General features: G+C 42.4%; 1 protein-coding gene across 4 annotated transcripts in view; it reads left to right on the forward strand.

Annotated features, from left to right (window-relative positions):
* Bre (brain and reproductive organ-expressed (TNFRSF1A modulator)) overlaps nt 1–12,953 on the forward strand; it is a 415,144-nt gene that overhangs the window by 372,925 nt on the left and 29,266 nt on the right. The gene's annotated exons all lie outside the window — the stretch shown is intronic.

Genomic DNA, 12,953 nt, shown 5'->3' on the forward strand with positions numbered 1-12,953 from the left:
AAAAAAATAAATAAAAAAATTATCAGAATGAAAAACAAAACAAAACCCACCATGCCCATCTATTGTCTGTTCTTGGGATCTTTTCAGATTTGGGTTAACAAGGAACCCAGAGTCATACTGTAAAGGCAGCCACTGTAGAGGCAGTTGCCTGGTTCCTGCAGAGGGAGATTTATCATGTGGTTAAGTGGCCTTCTACCAAGCAGCCCAGTGGACTCAGGTCAGGGCCCTGAGGTCCTCTCTGCAGCTGCAGAGGCAGGTCACTCTCTGGGGCAAGTGACTCTCGGTAGCACGATCTCCTTGCTTATAACATGCATAGGTGATTTCCAAGCCCTTGCTGAACTGCAGTTTGAGGGTGTCCCTGTTTGACAACATGTGGGGGTTGGCTTTTGAGTAAACTTCTTGCTTGTGTACAGCTCAGCTGGGCTCTGCAAACACCCTCTCAAAAAGCAGTTGAGGGGAAGAAGACTAAAGAGGTGTCCCAGAGTCAGTGAGATTTATTCACAGGGTTCCCCCAAACCTGACTCTCACACCTTCTAAGTCTGGTGGGCTAATTCCCAAGTCATGAGCGCTTGAAGCACTCTGGAGAGGACCTGTGGCATAGATACCATTAACCATTAGAAGAATCTAGGAGGATGACCTAATAGACCAGGGCCAGGAGTTAGGGGGAAGGAGCCCAAGAAGTTACAAACAGTAGGCCCTAGTTGCCTAAGGTTGGGGCAGACACACTTCATTGGCTTCAGTGTCCTGAGTGAAGACAATAAGAATAGATATAATCATAATTTTGACTTTGAGTTATTTAGAAAGGGATAAGAGTGAGCCAGGCGTGGTGGTGCACATCTGCAATCCCAGCACTCAGGAGGCTGAGGTAGGAGGATTGCTTCGAGTTTGAGGCCAGCTTGGGCTACAGAGTGAGTTCAAGGCCAGCCTGAACTGCATAGTGAAATGCTGTCTCAAAAAGACAAAGAAAAGAAAAAAAAGGAAATGACAAATCTATTTTTGAAAAATTTCTATCAAAACCAGTGAGAAAGATAAAGTTTTGGAGCTTTAAAGAACAAAAACCTTCAGTTATCTGGAAAGCATACCTGTCAGGAGTGGTTTGTGTAGCATGAAGCTGCTTTTCTTTGGATAACACTGAGCCATTGCCTTCAATTAAGAATTATTCCTTTCCACTTGATGTACAAGTCAAGCAGCTCGTTTAAGTCAAGGGCTTGCCTCAACATGATCATGTTATGTTTATAGTTTGTCCTCTTTAATTCTGGTTAGGTATGAGCATAATAAGACAGTTTAAAAACCTTATTTTAAGCAGCCACCATACCTTTATCCCAAGTGAAACTCTAAATGGAATTGCTATCAAACAAGAACATTTTTTCCATTCCCCCACTGCATCCTCCACCTATTGCTGTAGAAGAAATAATGAAAAAAGGAGCTGACCAAGATAACTATAGCAACAAAACCAAACCAAAAGCTGGATAAGTTACAGACCAAATAGATAATCCTTAAATATTCATAAATTGATTATATTTCTGGTCTTCTGTTACTGAGGAGCAAGACCACTCACAAGTAAAGGAAAAAGAAAAGCTTTACCTTCCATGCAGCACCTATGAGAATGAGGATGATATTTCATTTTGAAGATCAAAAAAACTTGTGGCCAGGTTTTCCGCAGGTTTCCTTGCTAGTCAGATGTTTCTGGTCATGATCAGCTCTTGCTGCAGGGCCCCACTTGTCCTGAGATTCCCCAGAGTTGTGATTCTTTACTTGAACAAAGAAGATTGTAAAACTGAAGAGAAGAGTACCTAAAGACTTTGAATTTACCTCAGATAAAATGGGGGACTGAACTAAGTTGAAAACTTAAAGAAACATGGCTACTTTTGATCTATGGGTTGTATTTTCTCAACGGGCTTTATTTTTTTAGTCATCCTGGGAAGAAATTATATAGGCACAGAATTTTTAATTACTTCTAGAGAAAAAAAATGAATGATAATAGGTATCAATTATAAGTACCTTCTGTGTGCCAGGTAGTCTACACGTATATTCATTGTAACATGTAAACCACTCAGTAGCCTTGCAGGGTAGGTATTATCCCATTTTAAAGATGGGAAAGCCTGGACTCAGAGTTGAATAAATTGCCTAAGGTCACCCAGGTTGGAACTGGCAAAGTAGGAATCAAGCTTAGATCTGTTATATTCGGAAGACCGTATTCTTTCCAGTATTCCATGCCTCTGTTACATTCCATTAGGTTCCAGCCTTTTTCACCGAGCCCTCTCCATGTGCCAGATACTGGACAGCACGCTGTACATGCTTTGTTTTCAACCCTGAAGCTAGAGTTCTCCTAGTTTTGTGGATGGGAAAAGAGCTCAGAGGTCAGTTAATCTGCCAAAAGCGAGTAGCTACTACGGGGAACCTGGATCATCTTCTCCAGAGCACTTCCTCCTTTGAACATTCAGCTTCACCCAGATAAGCTTTGCTGGTAATAACTACTCCCTTTTACTTGTATATTATGCTTTCCAAAACCCCATCCATTTTGGAGGATTTACATGAATGTCCAAGGCTAGCTGTGCTCCTAGGAAGTGGCCACAGTCCTCTGCTGTGCATGGAGAATGCTTCACAGGTTAATATCTCTATCCAGAGTCCTTTCAGGCCAGCACTCTGCCCTCTAGCCTGTCTGCTATCCTCCCTGATCACCACTTTCCCACCCTTGTCCTCTGCTCTAACTCTTCCCTCTGCCTGGTACTCTGTCTTTTTCCCTCCTTTCCAGTCACAGTCCTCTCCTAGCGTCTACCTGTCAGAATTCTGATTGTCTTTCAAGCCTCGCTCAAAACCATCTCATTTAGCAGGCCTCTTAGAAATCCCTGGACACCATTCTTTCTACCAGGTCCTGCGGTGTGAACACCTCTGCTGCTGCCCCCCATGGCCTCCCTTCCCAGGAACACTGGAGGCTGAGCTGTGCTGTCAGAGAGGAAAGACCCCAGCCCTTGTCACTTGGCTTCCCCGGGGCAGGATCCTGGCACATGCCCAGGGAGCGTTGACCACATTGCATACGTGTTGTTTTCTCCAGAATATAAAAGTCAAAATGAGATCCTTAAAAAAAAAAAAAAAAAAGACTAGGTCAGTTTGAGGAATTTTATTCTCTTTGTAAGTCTTCATTAGTCATCCTTCGCAGTGGGGTAGTCACAATCTTTGCAAATTGATGTCTAGCTCTGTTGGTCCAAATTTTGAGGATTGAAATTTGAACTGACCGGTGCCAGCCCCCTTCCCACCTTAACCAAAGACCGAATTTGTATTTTTCCTTCTAATCATCTACATTTGGTACATTGTCCTTGATTTTTTTTTGAAATTAGAAGCTTACGACTTTTTTAGAGGCTTTGCCCAGTGTTTAAGTGCCAAGGATTTCGTATTTGACTATATTTTTATTTAAGGATTCTTTTAATCAAATTCTTCCCTAATTTAGCCAGATTTCTTTTTTAATACTCCCAGGCAAGGAATTTATTTATTGTGACTGAATTCTTTTAAAAATAGTAGTTCAAACAGTACTAAATGCTGGTTAATGTGTTCTCTTTTGCTAGATTGCTTTTTGTGTCTGTTCAGAGCCTGGTTCTGTCTAGTGCATCCAACATTCCTTCGGTTGGGTGATCTATGCCAGTCAGTCGCTGGGTATCTGTTGGCCACCTACTGTGTGTCTAACCCGGTGTGTAGGAGAACACATAAAGATAAGCACACTGACATTGCCCAGCCCAGCTGGGAAGTAGATTTATGGATGCTGAGGCCAGATAAATCACTCAGCAGCAAGGAAGGCTTCCTGGAGGAGGGTAGGGTGTGGACTATGCCAGTGTTGGAAGCAGCCGTGGGTCACAGGGACTGAACAAGGAGCCCAGAACAAGGAAAGGAGGTGTCTACAGAGCACAGGGGCCAGGATCTGAGCAAGGAGGGGATCCAGGGGACAGGCAGCACAGCTGGCACAGCTGGCGGGAGGCACGGAGGTCAGCAAGTGTGCATCCTCAGTTCCAGCGTGGGGTCGGAACCAGGGAGTGTGCTTGCGAGGTGAGGGGTGGATGAAGCAGGGCTTGAAGCAGGGTTCCTGTGCCGGGGATGCCCTGCCCCATCTTGGCCATTGGCATCCTTAGCCCTCTCCATGAGGGCCAGCCCTGCTTGGCAGTACACAGTGGGAGTATGCCTAGATCTCAGACAGAGGCATTTCCTGAGCCCTAATGAGAGCAAAGCCAGGTAAACCCAGAGGAGCAGGCACAGCCTGGCCTGTGAGTTTCCCGAGGCCAGCATCTGCCTCCTTCAGCTCTGTGTCACCCATTTCTTGCCACATTAACCAGGGCAGGCAAACAGTGGGAAAGAAATAGGCAGTTAGGGCTTCTCTGCTGTTAATGGGTATGATATCAAGAAATCAAATGACAAGTACAAAATTGCTGTGTCTACACAGTAGCTAATGCTTTATTGTCTTATTGTCTCTCCACGGAACATTCCCCAGTGGTTCTGATTCATCGTTTAACCTTCTGAAACCAACTCCAAGTCTGTCTCCTCAGGCAGAACTTTAACCTCAAGCAGGGTTTCCCTGACTTCACATGTGCTGCATGTGTGTGCCATTGCCTGCACAAACTGCACATTCAACTTTCCTGGCCCTCCTAGTTTTATAAATATTTCCATTTTTAAAGTACAAAGAAAGGAAAATATGTATATGTAATGATCTGATGAAATATACCTGAGTACTTTCAGGATTAGTAAAATAGCACCCGCACTCAGAAGCAGAGGTAGTACCAGCATCTCAGGAGCCTGTAACTGCCGCTCCCAGAGCACTCCTAACTGCATGTCAGGTGCCCCCTTGAGTTCCTTAACAGCTGTACTGCCTGCTGCGTATCCACAAGCAATCATTCAGATAAACATAACAAGTAACAGATTAATTGTATTTTGTTCTTTCTTTAACTTGATATAAATGGAATCATACAGAGGGTTTTCTGTGGCTGTGAATGTTATTGTCTTGGCTGGGGCTGTAGCTCAGTGGTATAGTGTGGGCTTCGTATGTGCAAGGGCCTGGGTTCATTCCTCAGCAACCCCCGCCCCAAATTAACATCTTTGCTCTTTAAAACTTTAAAAACTGATAGCTATTTAAAGCTTACATGAGTATAGAAAGAGTACAGAAACACTCACATAACTCTTAGTCAAATTTTAATAGGTTACTGTAACTTTTTTTTCAATACTGGGCATTGAACCTCCACAATAAGTTATATCCCCACTTCTTTTTATTTTGCATTTTAGACAGGGTCTCACTAAGTTGGTCAGGCAGGACTCAAACTTGTGACCCTCCTGCCTCAGCCTCCCAAGGTCCTGGGATTGTAGGCATGTGCCACCATACCCAGTTTCATTTTTTTTTTAAGAGATAGCATAGTCTCATACCCCTCCCTCATACATCTCATCCCTCTCTCTTTCCCCCTGACTCTCACAGATAACTACTGTTTGATGCAGTCTTCATTTGCCCCAGGCCTGTTTTTATACTTTTACTACACATTCATAATATGTGCATGTTTTTAAATTTCATAAGCATATGTTGAAGCGTTCATCTGTAACTTGCTTTTTTCACTGAATGCTGCGTCCTTGAGATTCATGTGTGTTGCTCGGGGTCACCCTAGCTCATTCCTTTAAACTGCTGTGAGACATTCCTTGGGAGGAGCCCACCACAGTACATTTATTCACTCTCCACTTGGTGGACATTTAAGGTGGTTCCAGTTTTTGTTGTCACAAGTGATGCTACAATAAGCCTTTGCCTAGTGTCTTCCGGTACACACATGGCAAGCAGCTTCTTGGGAATGGAAAGGCTGCCTGTGTTCCTCTTCATTTTTGCTGTACAAGAGGTTGTAGCAGTTCACATTCTAGCATCACTGAGTGGGAATGCCCAGTGTTCCACAGCCTTGACAACGCTTGGGTATGGTCTGGTTTTTATATTTTCATCAATCCAGTACCTATGAAATGGAATCTCATGTAAGTTTTATTTTCCGTTTCCTTCACACATTCCTTTCCAAGCATTTATTGTCTGTTGTGTGTCATACACTGTGTGAGGTGCGGGAGTACTGAACCCCTTCAGAGCCCCTACCCTTTTTGAGCTCACAGTCCTCAGCAGTGATTTCCACCTGAGAAGAACAGAATCACTCCGGGGCCAGGGGCGTCTGCAGTGTTAAGTTCCATGGTAATGTTGATACTGACTTAGGCTGGTACAGTTAGTCTCGGTTCATTTAAGTGGGTGCGCGACAGAACCCTGGCTCTTTACTGGCCATGCAGCACCCCTTTCCTCTTGAACTTCCTGTGAATTTATGTGCACATTCCATTGGGTGTTGGGATGATAAATTTGTGTCTGTGAAGTACCTCAAAAGCAAAGGCCAAGCAGAGTATAAACAAAGGGAAGATTTCCTAAAACTTCAGCTATCCAGGAGGAGAGAGTCTCAGAGCAGTGCCTGCGGAGCGTGACCCGGGTTCCAATCGCGTCACTGCGCATTAGCAGAGCGTGCGCATCCGCACATGCCACCAGCTCTGTTCAGGGATGCGCCGGCAGCAAAAGCCTACTCTTTAGACATGGAGACACGCGAGAACAAAATAGATGAAAGAAGAGGCAAGAGAGAGTGCGGAGGCGGAGTTGGCCTTGGAAAAAAAGGGGTTCACTAGAAAAAGGAATCAAAGGGCAGAAAGATTATAGGCAGGAGCAAACTGTGTCATCCCTCTGTGCCCTGGCGGCCTCACCGTGCTCTGTTCAGGGCTGTCATCTCTTAACAGCAGTTTGGGAAGTGTGGGCTCCTAGGTAGGTGGCACTTAGGAAAAAGCAAACTTAGACATCCTTAACCCTTGAGACCATCGTGCATAATGACTTCTTCATATGTGCAATGTCCAAGGCTAAGTTATGTTCAGTGGACTCACAGACTTGAAGGTTTGCCCAAAGTTTAGGAAGATTTCCCTCAAAGTAGTTAAAATGCAAGCACCTGAAAACTTATACTGTAGTTACCAGAATTTCATACATATGACAGTGTGTAAAGCTAGATGAAAAAGAAAAAAACAACCAAGGAAAAAGGGGGAATGAGGGAAAGGTATGAACGTTTACTTAGTGCCTACGCAGTTTTTGTTTCATCCTTTCAACAAACACTATGAGAGAGGGAGTCATTCTCCAAATTTTGCAGATGAGAAAAATCAGTATTTAAAAACTAAGTATTTTGATGTGATGTCACCGCTAATAAACAGAGCCAGTTTTCTTTCATTTTGTTTTTTTGAATCTAGCTCTTTCCTTCAGTAACAGGAGTTTTGTAACATGTACAGCAAGCTTCAGTGATAATATTAAAACCCCAGAGGTAGCCCGTTCACACGATCAAATCACACAAAATATAGTGAAAATTTGAAACTAGTACAAGCCAGTAAAAAATAAAACCAGTTTAGTTAGCAAAATCTCATTACTTTTTACTCTCCCCTATCACTGAATGAAAGATAGTGATGACAAAAGGAGACAGTATTTGATTTTTTTCCATGGTACTAAGGGTTGAACCCAGGGATGTGTTCATGCCAGGCAAACACTCCACCACTGAGCTGCACCCCCACTGGTAGTGGGGGCAAGATGTCGCTGTCTCCTACACTGGCCTCAAACTTTCCTCCTGCCTCAGCCACCTATGTAGCTGACCATTTTTATTTGTTTACCCTTTCTTTCTTTCTCCCTTTATTCATTTATTCATATTTGCAGTGCTAGGGATTGAATCTAGAGTCTTCTCACTGAACTGTGTCACCAGCCCTCTTTTACTTTTTATTTTATTTACTTATTTATTATTTTTGAAGTCAAGGTCTTGCTAAAGTTTCCAGGCTGAACTTGAACCTGTGTTCCTTCTGCCTCAGTGCCAGAGTGCTGGGATTACAGGTGTGCACCACCATGCCCAGCTCCATTTAATTTTTAATGCCTTCAATAGGGATATGTTGACTTTCATGTTTCTTATAAGCAAGTATTTTGATTATGTGGTAGTTAATTTTCTCGTAGTTGGAATCCATGTATCTCACAGGTTTAGTGTGTAGTAGTAAGATGTGGATGTTCATTAAATAAATGGCAGACTTCCCACACTGGTTGGGGTAGCCTGGGAGTGAGATGTGTACAGGCAGCTCTCCGAAAGAATCACCCTCAAATGGAATCATCACTACAGGGCAAGCTGAAGCAAGTCCACGAGGGGTTAACACTGCCGCAGAAGCAGCTTCGAGGAACTGGAGAGGCCTGAGAGCCCGAAGCTGGGATCCACACACAGTGGATCCGCAAGGACCTTCCCTCCTAACCTGAGGACACGCGGAAGCGGGGTAGCACATAGTGCGGATGGTCTGAGGAGACGAAATAATGGCCAGCTTGTGAATAATGACAGAAATATTTGATGATGTGACTCTGGGGGAAGCAATTATGGTTAACCCCTCATTTGTTTGGCATTTTCAAAGATTGAACTGCCCCACAAAACTGACTTTTCCAGACAAGTAAAACTTTCCTATTTATGTGTCTTGAATTTTTTTAACCAGGCTTGGTGAAAATATTTCTGAAATAGATTATACCATTTTTCTGCCTTCTTCAACAGAAGGTACAAGAAATAACATTTCTTTAGATGTCAGTGCCTTTGAATGTAAGTCTGAGAAGAGTTGATTAAAAGAGGTTTAAACAGTAAAGGCTGATAAGCATCTCATAAAACAAGAAACCTAGAACTAGGCAGTTCCAGGGATGATCAATTCAGCAGCTCAGTGACACCGCTGACCTCCTCGGAGTCACAAGATGGGTGCTGCAGCTCCAAGCCTCAGGACTTCACATGACAGGGTCAAGATTGGAATGAAATGGGGAATTATTCTTACACATGGCTTTAATCAGAGAGGAAAGTATTTCTCAGAAGACCCCTCACCAACTTCCCCTCAGGTCCCATAGGCACAAGTGAGTCAGATTTCCACATTTGGTTTATGAAAATCTAAGAAAGAGGACATCCAGCGCTTTCAAATTCTGGATGGAAGGAGGGGCTCTGCCCTTAAGAAGGAAGGATGGAAAATGGCTCTTAGGTAGGCAGCCATGGGTGTCTGCACAGTTCCCAAGGAACTGGGGGTCAGGTGGGGTATGTCACTGACTGTGTGGGAAGAGCTCGAGGGCTGACTGCGGTGCACGAGCTCTTGTTTCCTACACTTAGTGGTACCAAACTGGGCTTCTTTTGCCCCTCTTACTCCACCTTTATTTATTACACTCTTCCCTTGCTCCAGGTTGCTAGCTGTCATTATTTGCTGTTGAAGTGCCTTGTCCTCACCTTACCATCATTGTGTTTTGTTCTCTTCTGGAAAAATCATATAATGAAACTTGTTAGAACTATGCCTGAAATGTTCTGAGTATCTGACAGGCTGTCCTACGAATGCAGTGACATTTGGGGGCTGTCGCGAACTAATTTTTCCATTCTTTTGGTGTTTGGAGAAGTAAGGGCTTTCTAGAGAATCTTATGAACTTAGATACCACTCTCCTGGAGTCTTCTTATGGTTGTTAGGATGAGCACTTAGGGTCTGGTACACTACAGCTGTCCACTTGCTCGTCACTGATTTATGGAGAGGCAGTGCCCTGTGCCAGTACACTCTGCTTCCGACAAAGCTAGAAATCCTAGTAGGTGCCACTAGTTCTGGGACCACAACCAGTACAAATCATCCTTGCAGCAACTGTCCAAAACAAGGCTTAAGTATTGCCACTTCTCCCAGAGTCACAGAGCCCTGAGACCCACCCAATTTATGCAGAATTAGACATGTTTAATGTGACTTGTTCCAACAAGTAATTGAAAGTCTGTTGAACAAGTGAGGACCGTCCCTTCCCTGGATAGAGAGCGGACCAAGATTCAGTCTCTGCGTGCAGAAAGAAGGAAGTAGGAAATGATTGAACCAGAGGGAGTGATTCTGCTCCAGGAGCCAAACAGAACCAGTAGGTTGCACAAAACAAATTATCAGTGTTCAGTTTTGATACAGCTGAAACTATGGGTCCAAATTGCTTACAACCGGACAGGAACCTTCAGAGCATGTGAGCCATTTGAAGGCCTAAAGTACGTCGTTTATTATGCATCAGAAAATCATGAATTAGCCTATAGGCAAAAGTTAGGGACAGAGCTTTTTTTTTTTTTTTAAAGTTCTTACTAATTTATACCATTCAGGTAATTCTTATAAGAAAAATGCATGGTGTTTTTCATAAATATTATAGTTATTAAATTATTCTGTGTAGAACATTTTTTAAGAGAGCACCCTTTTGTTAACTATTGACCGAGAGAGGAAGAATACAGCTGAGTTAAGTTGAACAAGATATTTGTGTTTTTAAAATTTTATTTTCTCATACATGTGGATTACTGATTTTTTTTTCTGAAGTGCTCTATTCTTGTTCCCCTAATAATCCAGTTTACTGTGTATGTGAAAAAAATACTAAATTTTAGTATTGGCTTCTCCTACACTTTATTAGCCAAATCTCTGTGGAGAAATAATTATGCAGCTAGGATCACAGTACACATATCAACATACAGTTTTTTGTCTTTTTTAAAAAATTAGAACATCTAAGTGTATTGGCATGCACCTGAAATCCCAGCATTTGAAAGGCTGAGGCAGGAGATCATGAGTTTGAGGTCAACCTGGGCTACATAGCAAATTTGAGGCTAACCTGGACTATATAGTGAAAAAATAAACAAAAAGAAGAAATCAGAACAAGTCACTCACGTAGGTAAATTAGTTACATTCACATCTAAACTTGTTTTTTATGCTAAGTGGGCATTTGACTCAAAGATAGTTCAGAAATAGGTAGAAAAATTGTTTCTTAGCATATCAAAATACTAATACCAGCAATCCGTTTCTTTAAAACAAAATAACAAGGAAAAACAGAGTATATTTTAGCCAGGTACAGTGGCACATACCTACAGTTTCATCTACTCAAGAAGCTGAGGCAGGAGTATTGCTTGAACCTAGGAGTTTGAGGCCAGAACAACATAACAACATTCTATCTCTTAGGACACAAATTTTTAAAGAGTAATTATATTCCAAAGCCCCAAAGAAGCCAATAGCTTAAGAATCACATCCCTGTGTTTTATATTTGGAAGCTTGTATGTTTTTGAACAATTACAGTTAGAGTCAAGGTCATTCATATGTGACAGGCATTTTTTCTAAAATTAAGCAGAAGAAATTAAATAACTAATCAGCAAAGATATAAAAAGTTTAGAAAGCGTATTTGTCGGAAGTGATTGAAGCAGTTACAGATCAAGTTTTGTAAGTGAAGGGACCAGAAAGAGTTTTCTGAATTATTATTTGGATTAGTCTTTTTCATATTTTCTCTTGTTCCTGTGTGCTGTGAAATCTCTGCCTCGACATCAATAGATAAGTATTCAGCTGCCTTATTATGGCGCTCGAGAAGTGGGACTAAAAAGTGGACATTCACAGTCCTGCCCCCCGCTGTGATTGTAGTGTGATTCATCCGTAGAAAGCCCCCACAGCGCTGAGTCAGACAGCATCAGAGTCAAGTGTGCTTAGAGGTCGCGAGGCTTAACCAACTGGATGATTTTTTGTTTCTTGGAAATTTTTGTTGTTGTTGTTTTCTTTTTTTTTTTTTCCAATTTGCTATAAACCTAACTTTTCCTTCAAGAAATCATGTTGGTGGGGCGCTGAGGATTTAGCTCAGCAGCACAGCACCTGCCTGGCAAGTGCGAGGTCGTGAGTTTGATTCCCGATACCAGAAAACAAAACAAAAAGAAAAAAAAAGAAATCATGTTGGTGCTTATAGGCCTCGTCTAAATTGAATGTCACCCCACACTGGGATGAAGATAGATTTATAACTATCTAGTATGTATTCTTTTAATTTATTTACCTCTTGTAGCCAAAAAGATTAACTTTGGCCATTCTTTACATGGAACTTAGGCTTACTAAGATGTAATTATGGCGTAGTGCATGAGTTGTAAGCAAGTTCTACCAGGTCCTTGAGCAGGAGGAGGCATTGTCACACAGTGAGAGCCTAGCGTTTGAATCGTGGTTCTAGACTTGACTCTTGCCCCTGCCTACTATGATATGAGCAAGTTAATCAGCCCCTTGGAGCCTCAAGTTTGCTCATCTGTTACCTGCACATGGTCAAAATAATGTCTCTTTCATGGAGTTTTAATCAACAAATTAAAAGTACCATGAAAATCTAGAAAATTCTATTTTTTTTTTGACAGTGTGTCTGTTCTTTGCCCAAGAAATGGGTAACATTCACACAGACATATGTTATCTACCTTAAAGAATGTGTTACTGAAACAATTTATGTTTTTAATAATGGCTTAATTCACCTAAAGCTAGCGTGTCATTTTATTTTTTAAAAATTAAGCTAAAGAACCCAAAATGAAAAGATAAAGCACTTAATGCATACTAACACTGAAGAGAGGGAGCAGCCATCCTGTACCAGCAGGCATATTGAATGCCTTCATTAGGGAGCTCCCTCTGATTTAGGAGCTATAAATACATGTGGTAACACATATGGAAAAATGGAAATTGCTGAGTATCAAAATCCACTGCTTGATTAGAAGCAGCGTGATAACTTTATTTTTCCTGGTGGTCTAGTTGCTGAATCCCATAAAGCAGAAAGATTAGCACTACCCTTGTTGTCTTTCTTCCAAACCTGTTCTTGTAAAATGACTTCCATCCCACGTCCTCCATCAAATTATAAATGAGGAAGACGCTGCCTAACCCTCAAAGAGTTGTGGCGTAAGAGAGACTGAAAACAGTTACACAGCTAACTTTGCAGTAAAAGTTTGGATGAGGGGCGCAAGGGAGATTGGGTGGCTGGGGTGTTCCTCACACCTCTGCCCCAGCTTCTGTGCCTATTCCACGGAGTTCTGCAGCACTGCACGCCCTGCCTCACACTGCTTATGCTGCACACACATGTGATTTGCCCCCTGGAAGATCTTGCACTTTGGCAAAGCACTTTTGTATTTCTC

Source organism: Chinchilla lanigera, unplaced genomic scaffold (genome assembly GCF_000276665.1).
Source record: "Chinchilla lanigera isolate Chin_1 unplaced genomic scaffold, ChiLan1.0 scaffold00068, whole genome shotgun sequence".
In the NCBI taxonomy this organism is placed as follows: domain Eukaryota; kingdom Metazoa; phylum Chordata; class Mammalia; order Rodentia; family Chinchillidae; genus Chinchilla; species Chinchilla lanigera.